This window comes from Heteronotia binoei, chromosome 19, assembly GCF_032191835.1.
Source record: "Heteronotia binoei isolate CCM8104 ecotype False Entrance Well chromosome 19, APGP_CSIRO_Hbin_v1, whole genome shotgun sequence".
Taxonomy (NCBI): Eukaryota; Metazoa; Chordata; class Lepidosauria; order Squamata; family Gekkonidae; genus Heteronotia; species Heteronotia binoei.
Genome location: NC_083241.1, coordinates 22,568,569 through 22,593,254, shown reverse-complemented (window position 1 = coordinate 22,593,254; position 24,686 = coordinate 22,568,569). Strand labels below are relative to the sequence as shown.

Here is a 24,686-nt window from a genome sequence, read left to right as displayed (position 1 = left end):
TTAGGGTTTGTAGAATCTTTCGGGCTCAAGTGCCGTGTTCTACTGGAGAAAGTTTTCCTTCCAGACGTTTTGTTCTCAGCTGCGGAGAACATCCTCAGTGGCGTTGCAGCCGGAGCAGGCGCTCTGACCTTCTTGGCTGCTGTGCATTGTGTGGGGCCAGGGCTGCTGGAGAGCTGCTATTTCTAGGCTGGAGGGTGTGTGATGAAAGGGCAATTGGTTTGTGGATGTGCCCATTGTTTGGTGGGGCTTCCTGGAAGGGTAGTGATAAGGAGGTGAGGTGGTGTAGTTCCTGGTTGAGGTGGTGTAGTTCCTGGTTGAGGTGGTGTAGTTCCTGGTTGAGGTGGTGTAGTTCCTGCGGGAGTTGGCTTGGTTCACAGCCAACTCCAGCAGGAACTACACCACCTCAACCAGTCACTGCAGGCCAATGGATACTCCCAACAAGAAATTAGAAGAGCCCTCCATCCCAGGAGACCATCCACACCAAATCCCGAGCCACACACAAATGTAGGTACAGCCTTCCTGCCCTACATAAAATCTGTCACCGACCGCATTGGCAAAATTCTCAAACGCCACAATGTTGACACAGTCTTCAAGCCCACACAACAGATCTGCCACATGCTGCGCTCGGCCAAAGATATGTGAGATCCACTTTCAACCCCTGGAGTCTACAAAATACCCTGCTCCTGTGGTGCAGTCTATGTTGGCACTACCCAACGCAGTATCAACACCCGTCTCACCGAACACAAGAGACACTGTTGTTTGTTTCAGCCAGAAAAATCAGCTGTAGCTGAACATGCACTTCAAGAAGGAGACCACGTCATCCACTTTGAAAGAACTGAAGTCCTTTCTACGGTCTCACATTATCATACCCACCTGAACAGAGAAACTATTGAGATTTACAAACACCAGCACAATTTTAACAGAAAGGATGAAGGCATTTTCATCCACCAATCTTGGTACCCAGCTCTGCAAAACACCCTACAGACTATAAATTGCAGAAAGTCACAGAATAACCAGCACAGTCAACAACCATCTTCCTTATCTTCACACCCCTTCCAACCCTCCCAGCGATTAACACAGAACAATGGTCACATTCAACAGCCAGTTTCCTTATCACTACCCTTCCAGGAAGCCCCACCAAACAATGGGCACATCCACAAACCAATTGCCCTTTCACCACACCCACTCCAGCCTAGAAATAGCAGCTCTCCAGCAGCCCTGGCCCCACTCATTGCACAGCAGCCAAGAAGGTCAGAGCGACTGCTCCGGCTGCAATGCCACTGAGGATGCTCTCCGCAGCTGAGAACGAAACGTCTGGAAGGAAAACTTTCTCCAGTAGAACACGGCACTGGAGCCCGAAAGATTCTACAAACCCTAATGATGTTATCAGCCGTGAAAACCTGAAATCTTTGATAAACTGTTAATTACTCAATGCTTCAGGTGTGCAAATTCTAGTGGGCTTAGTATTCAAAGACAGGCACCTTAGCCACATACACCGCAGTTCAGTCTTTTCCCAAAGCGAAAGTTGGAAGCTCCAGCCACTGAGATAAGAGGTGGCCTTCACATCTCTCAAAAGAATGCGTCGTGTCGGCTGGGGTAGAATGGTTATTTATACCCCATTACAAAAGTACAGATGCTAAGATGCTAAGTACAGATGCTCAGATGCTAAGATCGACAAGGAGATCGACAACAGGCTGGCAAAGGCAAACCGTGCCTTTGGCCGACTGCACAAAAGAGTGTGGAGCAACAAGCATCTGAAAAAAGGCACAAAGATCAATGTTTACAAAGCGGTTGTGATGACAACCCTCATCTACGGCTCCGAATCGTGGGTTTTATACCGTCATCACCTGCGACTCCTTGAGCGCTTTCATCAGCGCTGCCTTCGCACCATCCTCAACATCCACTGGAGTGACTTTGTGACCAACACTGAAGTTCTCAAGCGGGCGGAGGTTACCAGCATCGAGGCACTGCTGTTGAAAACGCAGCTGCGCTGGGCAGGGCATTTTTCTAGGATGGAAAACCACCGCCTTCCCAAGATTGCCCTGTATGGCGAACTCTCCACCGGCCATCGAAATAGAGGGGCACCAAAGAAGAGGTACAAGGACTCCTTGAAGAAATCCCTTGGCACCTGTCGCATCAACCATCACCAGTGGTCTGACCTAGCCTCAGATCGCAAAGCATGGAGGCACACCATCCACCAGGCTGTCTCTTCTTTTGAGAACGCACGCATAGCTGGTCTTGAGGACAAAAGGAGATTGAGGAAGAATCGCACTGCTACAGCACCAACCCTAAATCAGACTTTTCCCTGCAGCCACTGTGGCCGGACCTGCCTGTCCCGCATTGGTCTTGTCAGCCACCAGCGAGCCTGCAGCAGACGTGGACTATTGCACCCTTCTTAAATCTTCGTTCGCGAAGCCAAGCCGAGAGAGAGACAAAAGTACAGAAAAAGATACTGCAGAGCAAGTACATGCATTATAATGGAAAAGGTGAAAGCAGGCCTCTACAACCTACACAAATATGGTAAGACACAGTTATTGACAGTTAGGACCAGGGGTTGTTTTGTAGAAAAATAGGTGGTGGAACTCATTAGCATATGCCACCCCCCACCACCAGCCAAAAGCAACCCGACGCAAGAAAGGGGATCCCCAGGAGAGCAAGGCCTGCTTGGGCTGGCTAGAGATCCAGCCAGCCCAAGCAGGCCTTGCTCACCTGGGGCTCTCCTTGGCTGCCCACCCCCCAGTCAAAAGGCCAGCAAACCACCCACAGCCCAAAATCACATAAAAAGATGAAAAAGGGTGGTGTGGGCTTCTCCGGGGGTTAATGAAAGCTGCTGGGAGCATGGCAATGGGATTGTTATGCAGCCGCACCTACTATTCAATGGACAAGGTAGGTGGGGGAACCCTCAGAAAGGTTCAGGAGCTATGCTCCTGTGAGCTCCTGCTGAATTCGAGACCTGGTTAGGACATAAGCCCTCTTCAGAGAATATAACCTGGGTGAAAAATAACACCCAGGTTGAGTACACTAGCCATGCCTATGTACACCATTACCAAAACCAAAATATGGCATGTACAAGCTGGACAGCTGAGGCCAACCCAATAAGGGGATCATTGCAACATTGGATACCGGGCCAAAACAGGAATATAAGACAGTAAACAAGAAACCACAAAATGGAACAACATATATGGTGGCTTTGTGCTTGTATGACAAAAGAAGAATTGCAGCTTTATACCCCGCCCTTCTACCTGAATCAGAGACTCAGAGCATTACAATCTCCTATGTCTTCTCCCCCCACAACAGACACCCTGTGAGGTGGGTGGGGCTGAGAGGGCTCTCACAGCAGCTGCCCTTTCAAGGACAAGTCCTGCGATAGCTATGGCTGACTCAAGGCCATTCCAGCAGGTGCAAGTGGAGGAGTGCGTAATCAAACCTGGTTCTCCCAGATAAGAGTCCGCATACTTAAGCACTACACCAAACTGGCTCTCTAACCTAAAGAGTACTGCCATTTATGGACCTTGGGGGCAGGGATTAGAACTGATAAGGTAGCCAATTAAGAATGTTGATTATAATGTATACCTATGCTGGAATGATGCTGTAACACCAATAATCCAATCAATAACTGTTAATGTAATAATTTCTATATACAGAAAATAAAAGGAAGTATAAAACCTGGAGCACACCTTCCCCTTTTATTCAATAAAAGCTAAAACCTTTCTCTGACCAATCCAGCCCATGTAAATTATTTGGCCAGTTTACATGGGTATTCTCGTTTGTGGCCTAACACCATCTCTGCGACTGGAAATTTTGCAAAAATGGCACACTCGGTCATGAGGAAAGAGCCTAGGTGCACATAGTTCTAGAGTTAAACTCTGAAACACTAAACATTGAACTATTGAACACCATATCCTCATACCAGCATATTAATTATGAAAAAATAATGACCTTTCAACAATAAGTTTGGGTATGTTGATATACACAGGAATTATTATCTAATGCTGCAAGTTTTTATATAAGATCATAATACACGTTCTCAGTAAAACCTTTGTCTTAAAAGCATTTCACTTATTGCTGACATTTGATGGTGACTGATGACAGGCATGGGGGGGGGGGGCAAACCTCTCCTTGCCCACAAACAGCTTCCTTGTCTTAAACAACTTCTCACCCACAACAATGCCCTTCCTGACATGGGCAACTCTAGGACCAGGCTCTGCAAGATACCAAGATGCCGACTCTGTCCCCATATTCACTCTGACAACAGGATCACTGGGTCTAACAACACTAGACATACCACCTCAGGTTCATTCACTTGTTCATCCAACATTACACGTGTCATCAAATGTCAGAAATGCCCTTCCAGTCTCTACATCTGACAGAAATCCAATGTTAAAAGTCACGATACTCAAAAACCAGTGGGAGAACACTTTAATCTTCCAAGACAATCTGTTGCTGATTTAAGAGTGGTAGTCCTAAACAGAGAAGCACCAAGGGGAAATTACAATTACAAAATTACAATTGCTGAATTTTAGTTTGCTTCCAAATTCAGAACAATGGACCCTCCCGCACTGAATAAGAACACAAGATTCTTTTCTCATTACAGATGCTAATTTTCTGGCCCCAAACATTTCCCCTCTGCTCTAATCAAGCTGATCATATTATGTGCAGGGTACCTCTGTGTCCTGAATTACTTCTTTGCACCACCCCTTCCACCTGCAGACTGGGATATAAGAGGGATCTCCACTCCTACTTGTATCTGATGAAGGGACCTTTGACTCTTAAAAGAATTATAATCAAATATGTTTGTATATATCCTGAAAACTGCTCTAGTTGACATGTACAGACAGACCTCACAATGTGGCTGCCAATTTCCAAGTGGGGCTTGGAGATCTGCCAGAATGACAAGAGGCCTCCAGACTAGAGATGAGTTCCCCTGGAGGAAATGGCAGCTTCAGAAGGTGGATTCTCTGGCATTTTATCACACTGAGATTCCTCCCCTCCCCATACCCCCCTGTCCTCCAAGTTACACCCCCAAATCTCCAGGAATTTCTCATCCCAGAGTTGGTAATGCTACCTCACACCATGGCTGGCCCGGAGTCACCCACTAAGTGAACTTGGTTTGATGTATCAGGAAGGGTGGCAGAATCAACCCTCAAATTCCCATTTCACAGTAGTCGCATGGGAGCTGTTGTAAAAATGTCACCATGGTAAAAAAAGTCAGATACATCTTTCTTTGCTGTCATAGATTATACAAACCTATCTGGTGACAGAAGGAGTCAGCACAGAAGCTTTTCCTCCCCCTTTCAATAAAGACATCAGATTGTGATGCTGTCGTCAGAATCAGAAGTTGAACATGCTGCATTGTGGCAGATACACTAATCACACCTTCCTTAACTTGTGTATACAAGAGTGTTCAATTTGCACAATACGAAGTAATCCAGCAACACAATCTGAGATTCATTTCAAGGAAAGGCAAAAAGCTTTAATTTGCCTCCAGGGAAAAATTCATCCAGAACATGGCAACTTGTGTTTCCTCTCCTTCCCAACATAATTTCCCCACGCGTCCCCCCTCCCCACTCCCAGGAGAGTGTTCCGCTTAATCCCTAGCAGGTCTCACTTGACATAAACTATTCACAACCTAATGTTTTGCTGAGAAACTTGTGGAGGATACACTGAAGTAAGATGCCTGGAGCATAAGCAGTGAATTAAAAAACTTCCACACATACCACTTCTACTTCAAACTCAGTTAAGAACTTTTAAAATCTGGGAGAGACTTCCACTAACATTTTCTCCTACTGAATCAATAGGAACTTAAAAGTCCTTGACTTTGGCTGCATCACATCATTATTTTCAACTTTTAGATTACTTTGGGCGTTTTCGCACTGACTTTAATCGGCAGCGACGTCCCTCTTCACCGCGCAGGATCTGCGCGGATTTCGCACCAATTGCTGCGGAGCACCCGGAAGAGCCGCAAAGTCCCGCGGCTTTTGCAGCGCAAATGGAAACTGGTTTTTGGCGGTTTCCATTTGCGCCGCAAAAGCCGCGGGACTTTGCGGCTCTTCCGGGTGCTCCGCAGCAATTGGTGCGAAATCTGCGCAGATCCTGCACGGTGAAGAGGGACCTCGCTGCTGATTAAGGTCAGTGCGAAAACGCCCTTTGTCAAATAAATCAACTGTGTTAATGATCCATTTCCAATGCCCATCCAAAAGGCACAAAGCTGCCTCTGCATGAATGAACGTATAGAAATATATAATATTAGAAAGGAATGGCAAGGTTTATTTGAAATATTTATACCCTGCAGCTTGAGTTCAGAGCAGCTTCCAAACTTTTAAAACAAAATATAAAATAAACATTATGCACTCAGCAGCACATACTAAAGCAGCAAACAACTATAAAAGCTTGCTTGAATTTAGTTTTTCAATTTGTACTCTACTTAACCCAATTACATACACCTTTCAGATCTCCTAGAGACTGGTTGTTTAGGTTCATTTAGCTTAAAACCAGCACCTTTAATTGGGCCTGGAAAGGGGGGGATCCAGTCTAGACTTTTCAAAACAGATGGGATGTGTTAGTTATGGCAGCTCCCCCTCTTTCTGACCCAGTTGAAGTTTCTGATAGTCTTCAGATGTAGGTCTCTCTGGGACACCATCTGAGCTCAGAGTACCGTTGCAATGTTGGGTGATGCTTGCTCAGCATACTTGAAGAATTCCCATTTGCAGCAGCCAGGATTTTATTATATTTTATAAAGGAATTCACTGCGCAACAAGAAGACACCGACAGTCTGTGTGATTCATACTGAGCTGCAACTACGGGGGAGCCAGCATGAACCTCGGAGAGAGAAATGGAGTTCTGTCAATCAAGTTCGGAACAAAGGAGTTTCCATTTCTGCCAATCACATCCACACACACAAACCAAGAAGGGGTTTCACTTCTTACTCTGTGTGTGTGTGCATGTGTCCATGGTGTGTGTTTGGATGTGTGCAGTCTGAACTCTCTGCTCACGACCTGAGTTCGATCCTGGCGGAAGCTGGGTTCAGGTAGTCTAGTCAGCTCGAGGTTGACTCCACCTTCCATCCTTCCGAGGTTGGTAAAATGAGTACCCAGCTTGCTGGGGGCAAAGTGTAGATCTGGGGAAGGCAATAGCAAACCACCCCTTGAAAATGTTGTGAAAGCAACGTCACCCCAGGGTCAGAAATGACTGGTGCCTGCACAGTGGATTACCTTTACCTTAGTGGAACAAAAAGGTGGTAAATTAGTCCAGAAGTGTCTATTTAACATGGAGTATGTAATGTACTGGGAGACGAGACGTGGTGAAGGCATAGGTCTTTATTGGCTGGTACATCACAAAACTGGGAACACGCGGCCGGGTCCGCTAATATATACATGCATCCCGGAACATCCCCTTCGCTGGCCAGCCCAATCCTGGCCAGTTAAACTTCCCGCCCTTGGTCAGGATTGGCGGTGGCTTTTCCCGCGCAGCGCACGGCGACCCGAGGGTGGCTCGGGTCGCGCGGCGCTTGCGCTGAGTCCGATACACTACACTCCTCCCCTCCTAGTTTAAACTACATAGTCCTGTAGGTACGCTGGCGCCCTGCGTTCCCGTGTTGATCTCCTCGGGGTTGCCGTTGGAGTGGGGCCCGATCCCAACGTGGGTGGCGCCATTTCTGGCTGTTGCCGGCCCGGGTCGGGTGCTGGCTCCGGTTCTGGTCCCGCGGCTGCGGGGGCCTCGTACGTGGGTAGCTCCTGTATTGGCGGGGCCCCTTCTGGCGGTTCCGTTGCTGGCGGTTCCCTACTCTCTGCCTCTTCTGCCTCCTCGGGTAGGGTGCGGCGGCGCAGCTGGTCGATGTGCCGTCTCAGCACCTGGCCTCCGGCGGTGGTTACCTCGTATGACCGGGAGCCTGTCACCCTTAGAACCCTTCCCGCCAACCACTCGGGGCCGCTTGCGAAGTTTTTCGCATATACTGGGTCGCCCGGAAAGAACCCTCTCACTGCTTCCCGGACCTCGGGGGACCCGCGGACATCCGGCGCCCGGTCCGGGTGTAGCCTATCTAGACGAGTGGTCAGTTTCCTCCCCATGAGCAGTTCTGCGGGGCTGAAACCGGTTACCGGGTTTGGGGTGATCCTGTTGTGGAACAGGAATGCTGAGAGGCGGTGGTCCCAATCCCCATGTACTATACGGCCAAGGGCCTCTTTGGTGGTCCGCACCATGCGCTCCGCCTGGCCGTTGGTGGCTGGATGGAATGGTGCGGACCTTATGTGCCTTATGAGGTACCGGTCGGTGAACTCCCGGAATTCCCGGGAGGTGAATGCAGTGCCGTTGTCCGTCACCAGGGTGTCCGGGATCCCGTGTGTGCAGAGGACCCTTCTGAGTGCCCTGACTGCTGCTGCGGTGGAGGTCGAGGCCACCGGGATTACCTCTAGCCATTTTGTATATGCGTCCACAAGTATAAAGAAGATCTGGCCCTGATACGGCCCCGCGAAATCCACATGGAGGCGGGACCACGGCCGCCCGTTCGACTCCCACCTGTGGACCGGGGCGGACGGCGGATTGGGTCTGGACTCCTGGCATGGTTGGCACCTTCTTACCCACCCCTCTATTTCCTCATCCATGCCCGGCCACCACACGTAGCTCCGGGCCAGGGCTTTCATTCTCACGATGCCCGGGTGGGTCTCGTGGAGATCCTCCAATACCTGTCTGCGCAGGGGGGGGGGCACCACCACCCGGCTCCCCCAGAGTATGCACCCCTTGTGTGTCGATAGCTCGTCCTTCCTGGACGCGAACGGCCGGAATGCTTCTTCCACCTTGCCCGAGGGCCACCCCCTTCCCACCCAGTCCCTGACCCGTGCGAGGATGCGGTCTCTCCCAGTCGCCCGAGCCACCTCGTCCGCGTGCAGTGGGCGCTCGGGGAGCGACTCCATGAGCATCACCCCGTGTGCCGGGGCGGGATCTGGGTCCGTTGTGGGTAGCGGCAGGCGGCTGAGGGCATCTGCGTGTCCCATTGCTTTACCGGGGCGGTGTATCAGTGCGTAAGTGTATGAATTCAGGAACTGGTTCCACCTTAAGACCCTCTGAGACAGAATCTGGGGGGTCTGACGATCGGGGGCTAGGAGGCCGAGGAGCGGCTTGTGGTCAGTGGCGATGGTGAAACGCCTACCGTAGAGGTAGTCGTTGAACTTATGCACCCCCGCCACGATCGCCAGGGCCTCCTTATCGATCTGGGCGTAGTTCCGCTCGGCAGGGGACAGAGTCCGGGAGTAGTAAGCGATCGGCGCCTCTCTCCCGTCCGGGAGTTGGTGCCCTAAGACCGCTCCTACTCCGTAGGGGGAGGCGTCGCAAGCCAGGATCAGGGGTAGGTTTTCATCGTAGCGATGAAGTACCGCGTTAGAGACCAAGAGGTCTTTCACTGCCTGGAACGCCGCGGCTTGGCGTTTACCCCAGACCCACGGGGCCTGTTTATCTAACAAGCGGTGCAACGGTTCCGCCACGGCGGCTTTGTGTGGCAGGAATGCATGATAAAAGTTCAATAATCCTAAAAAACTCTGTAGTTCTGCCTTGCATTTGGGGGCAGGGGCCTGGACTATGGCCCTGGTCTTGTCCGCCGTCGGGTGAATTCCAGCCGCGTCCACGGCGAACCCCAGGAACTCCACTCGCGGAACACCCAACAAACATTTCTCCTTTTTGACTCTCAGCCCCGCCGCTTGGAACCGTCTGAGGACCTCTCGCAGGCGGCAGCTGAACTCTCCTTCGGTGGGGGCGGCGATTAAAACGTCGTCAAAGAAGGGTTGAACTCCGGGGATCCCTTTCAAGAGAGAGTCCATTATGCTCTGGAATATCCCCGGAGCTACACTGACCCCGAACTGCAGCCGTTTAACCCTGAACGCGCCCCTGTGGGTCACGATCGTCTGCGCCTCCGCTGTCTTAGCGTCGACCGGCAGTTGCTGGTATGCTTGTGCTAAGTCCAGCTTTCCAAAAACCCTCGCCCCGGCTAGTGCTGCTAGGACGTGGCTAACCACCGGGACTGGGTAGGGGTTGTCTTGCAGCGCCTTATTGATCGTGCACTTGTAGTCAGCGCAGATCCTAACCTCCCCGTTGGGTTTGACTGGCGTTACTATGGGGGTCTCCCATTCCGCATACGTTACAGGTTCTAGGACGCCCTGGGCTGTTAGGCGGTCCAGTTCTGCCTCTATTTTAGGCTTAAGGGCGAACGGGACGCGCCTCGCTTTAAGCCTTATGGGCCTGACCATTGGGTCTATCGGTAAGGTGATGGGCGGACCCTTGTAGCTCCCCAAGGACCCGTCGAAGACCTCGGGGAACTCCCGGCAGACCCCGTCGAAATTGCTGGCCTGCAAGTGGTCCACCCCCACCAGCTGGATCCCCAGTGGATTGAACCACGCCAACCCGAGAAGTGTGGTCAGTTGGCGCTTGACCACTAGGATGTCTAGGGGCCCCCTAAAACCCCCTCTTTCTACATGCACCCGGGCCCACCCCACGATGTGTACTGGGTTCTTCTGAAAGTCCCTCAGTACGAAGTCCGCTGGCCTCGTTTGGATGCGGCGGCGGGGACATAGTTTCTTGAGGGTTTCCTCCGAAATGATAGAGATGGAGGAACCCGAGTCTACTTCCATGATGCAGGGGGCGCCCTCGATTAGGACCGACATTTTGACCTTGTCTGGGGCCGCGAGGGGCAAGTTCAATACCTGCAGACTGGTGGATGCCGTCGTGTGTGTGTCCAGGGAGTCGTGATGCGCTGACGGTTGGCGGCGGCTGTTCTTGGCCCGGCAAGCCCGGGCGATGTGGCCTGTCTTTCCGCAGCTGCGGCAGTCCAGGTTGCGGTACGGGCAGTCCCGTCGCTCGTGGGGGTCGCCGCAGCTGGCGCACCTGGAACCGGTGGTGGCGGTGGCCCTCTCCGTCGCTCGTTGTCTCGCGGGGGCCCGTGTCTCCGTTCTCTGAGGCCGCCGGAGCTGAAACGCTTCTTCCTCTGCTCGGTCTTCCAGCTCCGTTTCTCCTTGGTGGACTGCTTCGCCGCGTGGCTGGCCGAACGCCTTGGTGGCCCTCTCGAACGCCGTCGCCTCGTTGAAGGCTTGTTGTAGCGTGAGCTCCTCCTTAGCGAAGAGCTTCTGCTGCAGTCGTTCGTCTCGGAGGCCCCAGACGAAACGGTCCCTCAGGGCTTCGTCCCTTTTGTCAAAATTGCAGTTCCCGGCGATCTGCCGAAGGGCCGCCAGGTAGACTGCCGCTGTCTCCCCCGACTTTTGGTCCCTCTTGTGGAAGAGGAATCGGCGGGCGACGATGGACGGTTGGGGCGAAAAGTGGCCCGTGAGGAGTCTCACGACTTCCCGGTAGGTCCTCTCGGTCAGCTTAGCTGGAGCGGAGAGGCCTCGTGCGATCTCGAAAGTTTCTTCTCCACAGACGCTCAGCAGGACGTCTCTCTTCCTGTCGTCATCTTCGATCAGGTTCGCCCGCAGGTAGCACTCGACCCTTTCTGTGTAGGTCTCCCATCTCTCGGGGTGCTCCGGGTTGAATTCCGCAAGATGGCCGGTCGTTACCGAAGTGTTCGCCATGGTGGCGGCGGGCTGTGCGATCCTGCGGTCTCACGCCTTCCTCGTCTCCGGCCCGGTCAGGTTCCCCTCGGGGCGGCCGGACCTATCTAGATCCCACCTTCGTCGCCAGTGTAATGTACTGGGAGACGAGACGTGGTGAAGGCATAGGTCTTTATTGGCTGGTACATCACAAAACTGGGAACACGCGGCCGGGTCCGCTAATATATACATGCATCCCGGAACATCCCCTTCGCTGGCCAGCCCAATCCTGGCCAGTTAAACTTCCCGCCCTTGGTCAGGATTGGCGGTGGCTTTTCCCGCGCAGCGCACGGCGACCCGAGGGTGGCTCGGGTCGCGCGGCGCTTGCGCTGAGTCCGATACACTACAGAGTATTTATGTGTGTGTGCACACAGAGAGCACAACAGTTGGTTAGAGTAGCATGGGGACTTCTGGAGCACATTTTGGGACATGCAAAATGCAGCAGACCTGGGACCACAGGGACATGTGGCTCGCCGGAGGAGGAGCTTTTATCCTCTCCGCAGCTTACCCAGCATTTCCCAATTATATGTGCAATAAAACAGGGTTTATTTCCTGATGTGGAAAAATGCCAGCAGAAGCATACTTAGCAAACCTGGTGATTTGTTCTGGAGCTATGAGCCCTTCCCATGATATTCCTCAGGATACAGAAGGAAAAGAGAAAGTATTTCTGCCAGGCAAATTTCCCTCCCTCTGAAAATCAACATCATGGCATGGAAGCCTTTTGCGGTAATGTCCAAAGTGCAGGGTTGGCCCCAGACTGCCTGGCACCCTAGGCGAGGCTAACTTCTGATATCCCCCCCACCCCCGGCACTGATAACATCACCGAGCCACATGGGGACACCCAATTTGGTGCCCCCAGAAGGCTGGTGCCCTAGACAATCACCTTGTTTGCCTAGTAGCAGGGCTAGCCCTGCTGAAGTGCTATCCATATCTTGTTTAAGCAGCCATTAAGGCTAACTTCAAGTACATATTTTGTCCTTATATTTCGGGGGGAGGGGCTAAAATTCTCAGTCTTCAGCTGGAGCCTCACATTCTCTTGGAGTTACATTGGATCTCCAGACTACACCGGGGGAGGCATTTGTGAGTTTAGGGGGAGGTATTTGTATTTGTGAGTTTAGGGGGAGGTATTTGTATTTGTGAGTTTCTTGCATTGTGCAGGGGGTTGGACTAGATGACCCCGGAGGTCACTTCCAACTCTATCATTCTATGATCAAGTGCCCTGGAGGAAATGGCAGCTTTGGAGGGTGGACTGGACTTGATATTACTGCATCCAGGGCTTTTTTGTAGCAGGAACTCCTTTGCATATTAGGCCACATACACCCTAGTGTAGCCAATTCCCCAAGAGCTTGAAGTAGGCCCTGTACTAAGAGCCCTGTAAGCTCTTGGATGATTGGCTACATCAGGAGTGTATGGCCTAATATGCAAAGTCGTTCCTGCTGCAAAAAAAGCCCTGACTGCATCCTTCCTGAGTTCCCTCCCCTCCTCCAGCTCTGACCTCAAATCTCCACGAATGTCCCAACCTGCAGTTTGCAATGGGGGGGGGGGCGAGGTGCTGAGCTTGAGCATGGCTTGCCTAAGGCCACCTAGTGGGCTCCTGTCTGACACATGATTCCAACCAGAGACCTCCTGTTGCTCAGCCCGGCTGTGCTTCACCATCTCTCCAAAGCTGGGCTATTTCTCAGGCAGCTGATTTTGTTGCTCTGATAACTTGATCAAGTTCTTCAAATTGTTTTTTTTTCCTGATTCTGCCTCCCTGAGGTTTTAAACACAATTGTTTAACTTCCCTTAACTTTGCAAAAAGGATGAGTGACCATCATCCTTCTCTCTCCCCCTGCACTCATGTCACTAAAGTCAAAACATATTCATAATATATCAAACCTGCAGACTATTGAAAGGATATGGAGATTGCATTTTCTGCTCATTTCCAAAGCAGGATACCAATTGGCACAACGGAGAATGGCTCTGCGGGAGGCATACCGGAAAGCTTTGAGTCATTTGCAAGCCCACGCTGCTGAAGAAGACAGAGAAGTAGAATCCCTACACCACATGTGCTCAGGGGCTTAATAAATTTGATAAATTAGGGTATTGTTCTGCAAGGTACTTATTGGATTTCTACTTCCTCCTGTTTCAGGGCTTCGCTGTTCTTGATTGCATTACTGCTCTGAATTTTTGAAGCACTGGTTCAAAAAATGCCTGGAAAGACAGAGTTCATATGCATGCAGTCATCAGTTAAAGGACTGTGAAGCACTGTGTGGGCAACTCCCAGTCCCTGCCTGACAGTTTTTCGCTTTAGGCTGACATTGCTTGGAAGCTGAAAAGATACTGGTCCAACTCTCAGCTCTTTTCACTGGGTTAGTTCCAGACCATGGTTTAGTGCTATGGGAACAAGTCTCATGCCTCCACCCCACCGCACCCAGGACACTCAAATTCAATTTGGTTTGGAGCCAATCTGCCATCTTAGTTTTAAATGCCAGCACAAACTGTAGTTTGCTAGTAACAGTAAGCTGTATTTGGTGCTAAAACCAAGAAGCCATTAACAGAATCAGAAGATGCAAGAGCAGGAAGGAGAGCAAGTCTTGTTTGACATAACGCCAAATCATGGCTTGGGCAATGTGACTGAACCAACAGCGGCAGTGGGCCACAATCTTCCCTATGGAAACAACGGAAGAGATTCACCCACCATAGAATCATAGAGTTGGAAGGGACCTCTAGGGTCATCTAGTCCAACCCCCTGCACAATGCAGGAAACTCACAAACACTTCCCCCTAAATTCACAGGATCTTCATTGCTGTCAGATGGCCATCTAGCCTCTGTTTAAAAACCTCCAAGGAAGGAGAGCCCACCACCTCCCAAGGAAGCCTGTTCCACTGAGGAATCACTCTAACGGTCAGGAAGTTTTTCCTAATGTTGAGCTGGAAACTCTTTTGATTTAATGTCAACCCATTGGTTCTGGTCCTACCCTCTGGGGCTGCAGAAAACAATTCCACACCATCCTCTATATGACAACCCTTCAAGTACTTGAAGATGCTGATCATATCACCTCTCAGCCGCCTCCTCTGCAGGCTCCACAGCTCCTTCAACCTTTCCTCATAGGACTTGGTCTCCAGACCCCTCACCATCTTTGTCACCCTCCTCTGGACCCGTTCCAGCTTGTCTATATCCTTCTTAAAATGTGGTGCCCAAAACTGAACACAATACTCCAGGTGAGGTCTTACCAGAGCAGAGTAAAGCGATACCATCACATCACATGATCTGGACACTATACTTCTGTTGATACAGCCCAAAATCCACAGACCACAGGAAAACCTAGACCGTTTTCGCACATAGCTTACCTTGCAGTCACCTCCGCAGAGTTTGGTCAGATTTCCCACCATTTGCGCCAAAGTTACAGGAAGTGCCGCAGCTTTTGCGTAGCAAACGTAAACCACTAAAACCCAGTTTACCTTTGCTATGCAAAAGCTACGGCAATTCCTGTAACTCCGGCGCAGATGGTGAGAAATCCGACCGGAGGGAACAGGATTGTGACTGCGAGGTAAGCTGTGTGAGAAAACGGTCCTAATCTACCTTGTACTAAAATCACAGCTGCTCTGGAAGGCAAACTGAAAAAGAAAATGCAGGGGGAAATCTTTAAACACTAAGTGACCGTGATGACATTTATGAACTGTGTTGATGCTCAAGAGGCATCAAATGGTGGAACTGGCACTGAGCCAACATAACCTGAAACTGCAAAGCATCAGCCAGAACTTACCTCCGCCAGGATAGTAACGAACACTCTTTGCTAAAGGGACTTGAGCAGCTTGCAGACAAGTCATTGCTCCTCAGTCACACCAGCAAAGAGACAAAGGGAGGAAGGTCCAAGGAAGAATAGGCAGATCTAGAAGGAGAATCAGTAGCAAGTTGGATGCCAGAAATTTAAGCCCCAGCTGTATGCAGACTTCAGTGATCCGTTTGTGGCATATATTTAATACCATCGTCAGAATACTTCAGGAGAAACAGCCAAGTTACTGGTGTTAAGGTTAGACTTTTCCTTTTAATTCAAGAACCAGCAAAAAATTGTTTATAAAGGCAGGAATTTATGTCCAACAAAGTACTAACCCTGTGTAGTGCCTACCAGGCATCCCTTTGGGAACCTTTGTTCAGTTTCTCTGTTAACAATGCTGTTGAGAAATTAAATGCTCCAATGCACTCATCTCGCTCTCTCTCAAGAACAGAGTCCTATTTTTATAAATGCAGATGGTATGGCACTCCTTTCAGCCACACAAATGGGCTCAAGGTGCCTGATTAAAGAATGTTTTCTTGAAAGAACATCTGAATAATCATTACACCTAAATAGTATAACAAAGGCACAATGTAAAACATTAGCATCTTCAAGAAGATTTTAAGAAATAGTAAAAGTTCACCCAACTTAACTGTTCATACTAGATTTCAGTGTAGCAATATAAGAAGCTATCTTATAAGTATTGAAAGCCAGTTTGGTGTAGTGGTTAAGTGGGTGGACTCTTATTTGGGAGAACTGGGTTTGATTCTTCACTCCTCCATGTGCAGCTGCTGGGATGACTTTGGGTCAGTCACAGTTCTTGAAAGAACGGACTTTGGGTCAGTTGCAGGGTGGAGAGATACATGATATGGTACATACACAAGAATGCCTTGTGTGAGAACAAAGAGATAGTAGCAAAGCTGGACCCTCAGAGGTTATTACAGGGTAAAGGCAATCCTTCCCCCCATCCCACATATCATGGCAAGAGGCACTCTTGACAGAAAGCTGCTCTGAGACTCCGAGTGAAGGGCAGGGTATAAATTCAATCTCCTCTTCTCTTCTTCTTCTACTGACCATTGATCCCACCTAACAGTGCCATGGCTAGTGATTTTTAATCCAATCCTCAAACCTGGTCTCTGAGCCTCCGAAGTATTTCTGCCTGATTATCCTGAAGAACCTTGGGTTTGGCCTGCTGCAGGTTCAGCTATGGTGGAGAAGCATCTTCTTTAAGAGGAAGCAGCCTCACTATGTTAAAGTCTTCAGGAGCTTGGAGAGGCAATGAAGGCCATGGGAGATTCAGCAGCTGCACTGATAAGAAGTCAGCAGCAGGAAGACTTCACTGTCTAGTTGATGATGGAGGTGTAATAAAGTTGAAAAGCAGGGCAGAAGTTCAAAGGTGACTTTACAGTGAATCAACTGGCCTTCCTTGTACCAATGAGCACTTGGTGTTGTAAAGAATTAAGATGGACAATTAAGAGGTTTCCTCAATAAGATTGTTATGGGCAAGGCAGAGAGGTTTCTTGGAAGATACCAGTCATGCTGATCCACTAAAAGAAAACAACTGGAAAACAAATTTTAGCAACTGGTTACACAGAAAACTTGAGCAAAGCTCTGCCTCACACCTACTGCAGGAAAGCCATTAGACCAGAGACGTCAGGGACTGAACCCAGGGCATTTCACATAGAAACCACTGTAGATATAGACCCTACTAATCCCATAATCAGAAGCCAGCTACTGCTACTTACCAGCTTTCATTTTTCACAGGCAACCCTTTCCCTCTACAATCCCTATGAACTTTCACTTCCCAGGTGAAGAGTATGGTACTAAACAATTGAAAGTATGGTACTAAACAATAGTTAAAGGAAGAAAAGGCAGAAGATTAGAATGCAAACAGCTAAATTCTATCAAGACAGACCACTGGTCCCCCTAGTGCAGTATTGTCTATGCAGTCTCTGACTGGTGATGGGTTTCCAGGTCTCAGACAGAGGTTGTTTCCCAAAACCTGCAACCCAAGATCCCTTTAACTGGTGATGCAAGGGACTGACATTGAATCATAGAATCATAGAGTTGGAAGGGACCTCCAGGGTCATCTAGTGCAATCCCCCCCCACACACAATGCAGGAAACTCACAAATACCTCCCCCTAAATTCACAGGATCTTCATTGCTGTCAGATGGCCACCTAACCTCTGTTTAAAAACCTCAAAGCAAGAAGACCCCACCACTTCCTGAGAAAGCCTGTTCCACTGAGGAACCACTCTAATGGTCAGGAAGTTCTTCCTAATGTTGAGCCGGAAACTCTTTTGATTTAATTTTAACCCACTGGTTCTGGTCCTACCTTCTGGGGCCACAGAAAACAATTCCACACCATCTTCTAGACAGCCCTTCAAGTACTTGAAGATGGTGATCGTATCACCTCTCAGCCGCCTCCTCTCCACGCTAAAGATCCCCTGCTCCTTCAACCTTTCCTCATAGGACTTGGTCTCCAGACCCCTCACCATCTTTGCTGCCCTCCTCTGGACCTGTTCCAGCTTGTCTATATCCTTCTTAAAATGTGGTGCCCAAAACTGAACACATACTCCAGGTGAGGTCTTACCAGAGCAGAGTAAAGCGATACCATCACTTCACGTGATCTGGACACTATACTTCTGTTGATACAGCCCAAAATTGCATTTGCCTTTTTAGCCACCGCATCACTGTTGTCTCATCTCATGTTCAGCGTATGATTCACTAAGACCCCTAGATCCTTTTCACACATACTATTGCTAAGACAAGTCTCCCCCATCCTATAACCATGAATTGGATTTTTCCTACCTAAATGCAGAACTTTACATTTCTCCCTGTCAAAATTCATTGTATTGGTTTTAGCCCAGTTAAAGGTCATTCTGTATCCTGTTTCTGTCTTCTACTGTATTTGCAACCCCTCCCAATTTAGTATAATCGGCAAATTTAATAAGCATTCCTTCTATTCCTTCATCCAAATCATTTATAAAGATGCTGAACAAAACAGGTCCCAGGACAGATCCTTGAGGCACTCCACTTGTCACTCCTCTCCAAGAGGATGAGGAACCATTCACAAGCACTCTTTGGGTGCGATCTGTCAACCAGTTACAGATCCACCTAACAGTAACAGGATCCAAACCACATTTTACCAACTTGACAACAGGAACCTGGGACCTTCTGTGTGCAATGGGTGTATTCTACAACTGCTGAGCTACAACCACTCCTGGCTTCTGCCACTCTCCAGTCTGCAAACTGAACAGGTTCAGCAGGTCCTTCTAGTATCTCAGATTAAACAGAGCCAAAGAATTTTCTCATGTTAACAAAGCTGTTGAGAAATTAAATGCTCCAATGCACTCATCTCGCTCTTTCTCCAGCATTATGGTTCATGGGTATTTCATGTTGGCTTTGATTTCCAGGCATGGCTGTTTCCTCTTCCACATTTTGGCTTCTGTAGTTTTTGCTTTCACATAGAACTGCCTTTTAATTTATCCACTGGAAATTTTGCCCTCCCTCTCTCACTTTTCAGTGAAGCAATTCTAGATGCCAGATACCATCAGAAAAAAAATCTAGCTGTGGAACAAAAAAAAAAGATTTTTAGCCTAAAGCAGTGACCCCCAATTTTTTTTTTTGCACCAGGGACCGTTTCGTGGAAGATAATTTTTCCACGGACCGGAGGGGGGTGGTGCTTGGGGGTTTTACTGCCCCTGGCTGCTCTCACGCCCTCTCCCTGACCCCCATGGGGGTCTTTAAATGAGAGGGAGATGAAACTCGCTGCTGTGCTGCCCCTTCAAGGGGGGACCCCTGCAAGGGGAGGCAGCCTCGGAGTGAGGCCATGCTGCCTCTTTCATCCACCCGGATCCCAGGTGGGTGGAAGGGGCAGTGGGGTGAAAGGGGTGGTACAGCGCCTCTGCCTCACTCCACGGACCAGTTGCTAACAGGCCACAGACTGGTACCAGTCCACAGCTGGGGGTTGGGGACCCCTAGCCGAAAGCATTTGGCTTTTCCAGTACTTACACAGCAAACTCAAGAGTGAACAGTTTTTCCATCTTCCCACTATATTTTCTAGATGTATGTCCTTTTCTGTACCACCCATCATTGGAAATGGTAAGCTCTCTTTAAAAGTTAGTTCTTCTTGCTTTGTGCTTTTGATATGCTATGATTTGGGATGAACAGATGTTTCAATTTTAACCCAACTGAAATGGATCTCCATTCTTTATATTATAATACAGACCAGGAATCAGTTAAGCCTCATGAATGGTGACATTTACAGATGCCACCAAATGGATCAATGAATCAATAATGGCAACTTGGATCAGTGTTATTTCAGTAGCTGGAAGATGGTGCTTCTATGCAGCAGGAAAGCATGTGGGGAAAAAATCTTGAAGCAGAAAGATCTACTTGCTACAATTACCTACAATACTGAGTATTCACAGCGGGAGGACAAAACTGCAAACGCCTGGCCTTTCAGTGTGATAGCTGCAGGCCAGTGCGATGGGTGAAACCTCCCCTGTTACTATAGCACTGGGGCTGGAGAAACTGCATTTCTCCTGGGAGGAAAGCACAGTCGCTAAAAGGATGGGAACCTTATTTAGAACAGCAGATGGCAACCTTAGTGGATGAAAGTGGATGCAGAAAGAAGGCAGACTGTTTTCAAAGTCCGACTATTTGCATCAGAAGCTTAAATCATGGTATGTTTTTAACTAACAGAAATCAAAATCTCACAAAACAACATGTAAGCTTTCACATTCCCCAGAACTCTTCCAAAAACTAGATGTTCAATTATTTATTTATATTTATTTCATTAGATTTGTATCCTGCCCTCCCCTTATGGGCTCAGAACAAAAATTAAGAACAAAAAGAGAGTGCTGGAGGAGAGAAAAGGGTATTTCAGAGCATGGTAGGAAAGCCCCCTCTCGGCAGCTTGCAGAATCTTTAAGTGGGGTACAGGATGTCGTGCAGGCTCATGTGGATTACATGGGGTTGAATGCCAAACAATGCATCAGAGGCTACTGGGACAGAGAAGCAAAATTGCTCTGCATAACTTGCTATAACAATGAATGAATCCAACATTTAAATTTCCAGATTGTAGTTATATTTTAAACTGCATTTCTAACATTTTTTTAAAAAAAATCCTACAGCTTGCTTAGTCTAGCAGGTTGCTCTGCTTTCAGCTGCTTTAGGGTGGAGGGAAACCAGGACCTTACCCCACAGAGGCCCACAACAGAGTCCATGGCAGCAAATGAGCTTCTGCAAACTGCATCCTATTTTCAGCCCCTTCCCCAATGTCAGACTCAGAAACAAGGATGAGACTAGTAGAGTTCAAGTGCTTTAATCCAGCATCATGGGCATACACATGCATTGTCAGAACTGGTCTTCCCGCCAGTTCCTAGTGCTTATAAACCTTTGCCCTGACTGTTATAATTCAAGCCAAAGCGCACTAAGCTAAAGCGAGGGTTTGCGCAGGATTTCTATTAAACTCTCATCACCCCAGGTGGTGTTATCAGTTCTTGGGTTGTGTCTCCTCCAGTTCTCGACCTTGGTTGCATAGTAACTAGCCAATTACCAGACATGCCATCCTCCTTCTTGATAAGCCGCAAGCAAGCAAACATTTAAAAGGTGTGCAGTCCCTTTAAATGTGTTGGTCAGAACTCCCTTTGAAGTTCAATCATGCTCGTCACAACCTTGCTCCTGGCTCCACCCCCAAAGTCTCCTGGTTCCACCCCCAAAGTCCCCAGATATTTCACCCTCCCCTCCCCACAAATTCTTATTGTTCCAAGCTACTTAAATCAGTCAACAGTCATCACAAGCACCAGATCTTGGGAGAAAAAAATTCTCCAGTGTTCAGCCCCTCCATGCAGAAGGTCTTGAGATGGATAAGAAAGCTAGTAAGCTCCATTGAGGTGGTTTTGGGACATCATTTTATTGATTCTATCCTTGCTTTGAAAATTAATGGACAATAATGACATTTTTGGCACAAGCACTTTACTGTATTGAAGAAGACTGAAACATTCAAACTTGGCATTGCATGTATCTGCTGTTGAATATAGACTTGACTGAATTTCCTATGAAATCCCTGTACAATAAATTGTGTTAGTAATCTTGCTCAAAGTTTGGATTTGGTTATCTCATCCCACCTGGAAGTTGGCAACCCTAGATGATGAGACTGGGATTATGACTGTGGGACTTGAGTAGTTTGCTGAGATTGGCTTTGAGCTGCACGTCCTGCTCAGCTGGAGGGGAGTCTTCCAACTGCTTTGCCGCTCACAGACTCCACCCACCATTCCTTACAAAACACCCACCAAAGCTGCATCGTGAATTGCTTTCACCTGATGCCAGAGAACCTTTTATGTTTTCCCACAGGTTATGTACAAAGTAGGAAAAAAATTCAAGGCAATAAAATCTAGTAAGGTTTTGTTGCAGTTTTGATAAAGGCAGTAAAAATCAGTGCCTTCCCATTCTTATCAGTGTGTACAACAGAAATAGAATCTGGTTGAAGAATGTAAACATAGACAGAGTTGAAGCGTCCATGGATTTTTTTTGGCAGATTTGTGAAGTCACAAAAACTAGTAGGTGACAGAGGATCCTCAAATAATGCAGGCTGGGGTGGATTAGAAACTGGGCTCCATGCAAGCTGAGGCTAGCCAGGAACCTGTTCTCAATGTCATGAGTCAAGGTTGCTTCATCCGTGGCATTTATCCCATCTGGGTGTAGGAAAGGCTGTACAAACTGCATATATGAAAATCAGACAAGTATTTACCTTGCTATGGCTACAAGACTGCTTCTCTATTGCTGAACACTGCTTCCAGCACATTCAGCAAGGGCCAGCATTTGAATCTGACATCTGAACAGGTTCTCTCAAAAATGACTAGGCCACTTGAATACTTTTGACCGAAAAACACTCTCCTACTAGCAGGGGTTGTTTTGTAGGGAAACAGGTGGTGGAGCTCATCCAGGGATTGTTATGCAGCTGCACATACTATTCAATGGACAAGGAGGTGGAACTCTCAGAAGGAGGAGGTGGAATTCCCAGAAAGGTTCAGGAGCTGTGCTCCTGTGAGCTCCCACTGAATCCGAGGCCTGCCTACTAGAACCTCCAAACAAGCTAAAGGTCCAGATGAATACTTTAACCAGGACTTTTTTTGTAGCAGGAACTTCTTTGCATATTAGGCCACACACCCCTGATGCAGCCAGCCCTCCTGGAACTTACAGTAGGCCCTGAACTAAGAGCCCTGTAAGTTCTTGGAGGATTGGCTACATCAGGGGTGTGTGGCCTAATATGCAAAGGAGTTCCTGCTACAAAAAAAGCCCTGACTTTAACAGCCCCTCTCCCCTTTGCAGTCATATTTGTTTGGGGTGTTATGCTGACAGTCTGAAATACACAATCCTCTCTAGTTGACACAAGGTTACCTGCCTGATCTTCCTTCCACACCACACTACAGGTAACTAACTGCCCTCCCTCCAAGGAACTCAGAACAACCTGTGCATAACGCTAAAAGAGCTAGATATCATGACTATACTACACACAAGGCCATACAATTACTATGGTTATAATTATTATGCACAGAAGCTGAAACGAAAGACAGTGAGAGGCCCTGATCATCCAGTGAGTTTCATTGCATAATGCCGATTTGAATCCAGGTTCCCCTGGACCTTAGCAGACACTCCAAACGGGCTCTGAATGATTTGTAGATACCACAGAAGAGGCATTCCCACCAATGATAATTATCAAATACAAACAGGCTTAAAATCTGTAAGGTTCATCTGCAGCATACCACATTTCAACACCTAAGCAACATCCTCTATACATGCATTACATGGATATTTCAGGTTGGTTATTTCATTTAAGAACAGCACAGCCAAGATTACTATATATATATCTATTTATATAAACTCTTCTTTGATATCCCCACTGGAACCATCCTTGACCAAAGATTAGGTTCCTTGCTCATGTGCAAATGTTGCAGCAATTCAAATGCATCTGACAGGGTAGGTGGTCAAAGATAAACCTCATTTCCATGTAATTTGCTACAATTCTTACACCTGTGGTTTTCTCACTTTCTAACTGTATTAGTATTTTCATTAGAAAGTTAATGTGGTATAGTTAAAATGCTGGCCTTGGCATGGGGACGACCCAGGTTCAAATCCTCACCCACCATGAAACCTGGGCCAAATGTCCTCTCAGTCTGATCTAACTCCCAGAGATGCTGTTTAAATAAATCGGAGGAGGAGGGAACCATGTATGCCACCCAGAAAGACAGGTTACTTACCTGTAACTGTAGATCTTCGAGTGGTCATCTGTGCATTCGCACTCATGGGATATAGTACCTGCACCGATCCCCCGAATCGGTACCTAAAAAGCCCGGGATTTTTTTGCACTCGGCACCAGTGAGCATGTGCGGGCATCCAGCACGCATGCTCACCGGCGCCAGTGTGCGGATCCTGCCAGTTCCTTCTTGACTGCTGGAAGCTCCTAATATAGGGAGACCATCAGCAGTGGGGAAGGAGGGCGGGTAGTGTGAATGCATAGATGACCACTCAAAGATCTACAGTTACAGGTAAGCAACCTGTCTATCTTCTTCGTGGTCTCTGTGCTTCACACTCATGGGAGATTAGCAAGCAAGACATACCTGGAAGCGGAAAGACGGTCAACCAGAAGAGACAGCTTATTTATTTATTTATTTATTTATTCTATGACTTATATCCCGCCCTTCCCATAAAATGGCTCAGGGCGGCTCACAACAAATGATAAAACAATAAACAAAGTGCAAAATTATTACAATTAAAAAGTCAAAGCATTTAAAAACCATAAAATCTTAACATTAAAACTATACCGTATATTTCACTAAGGTCTGATAAGCTACATTAATCTAGTCAGGCGTAGGCTAGCCGGAAGAGGCTTGTCTTACAGGCCCTGCGGAACTGAGTAAGATCCCGCAGGGCCCTCACCTCTTCCGGCAGCTGGTTCCACCATGTGGGGGCCATTGTGGAAAAGGCCCTGTCTCTGGTTGTCTTGAGACGGACTTCTTTGGGCCCGGGGATGGTGAGAAGGTTTTGCGTCCCAGACCTCAGTACTCTCTGGGGAACGTGTGGGGAGAGACGGTCCTTCAGCTTGCAGCACCGCGGCTCCCAGACAAGTCCTCTGCTGAGCATGCACATCCAAAGCGTAGTGCTTCATGAAAGCATGTGGAGAGGACCAGGTGGCAGCCTTGCACTCATCCATCAGGGAGACAACTTTCAGGAACGCCACTGACATCGCCATCGCTCTTGTAGAGTGTCCACGAATGGGCCCAGGTAACGGCTTCTTTGCCAACAAGTAGCACAGTTTAATAATCTCAGTAAGCCACTTTGAAAGCCGCTGAGA

General features: G+C 48.4%; 1 protein-coding gene across 1 annotated transcript in view; it reads right to left on the bottom strand.

Annotated features, from left to right (window-relative positions):
* The window catches only part of HOMER2 (homer scaffold protein 2), a 125,573-nt gene that overhangs the window by 33,065 nt on the left and 67,822 nt on the right, over positions 1-24,686 (bottom strand). The window lies entirely within an intron of this gene.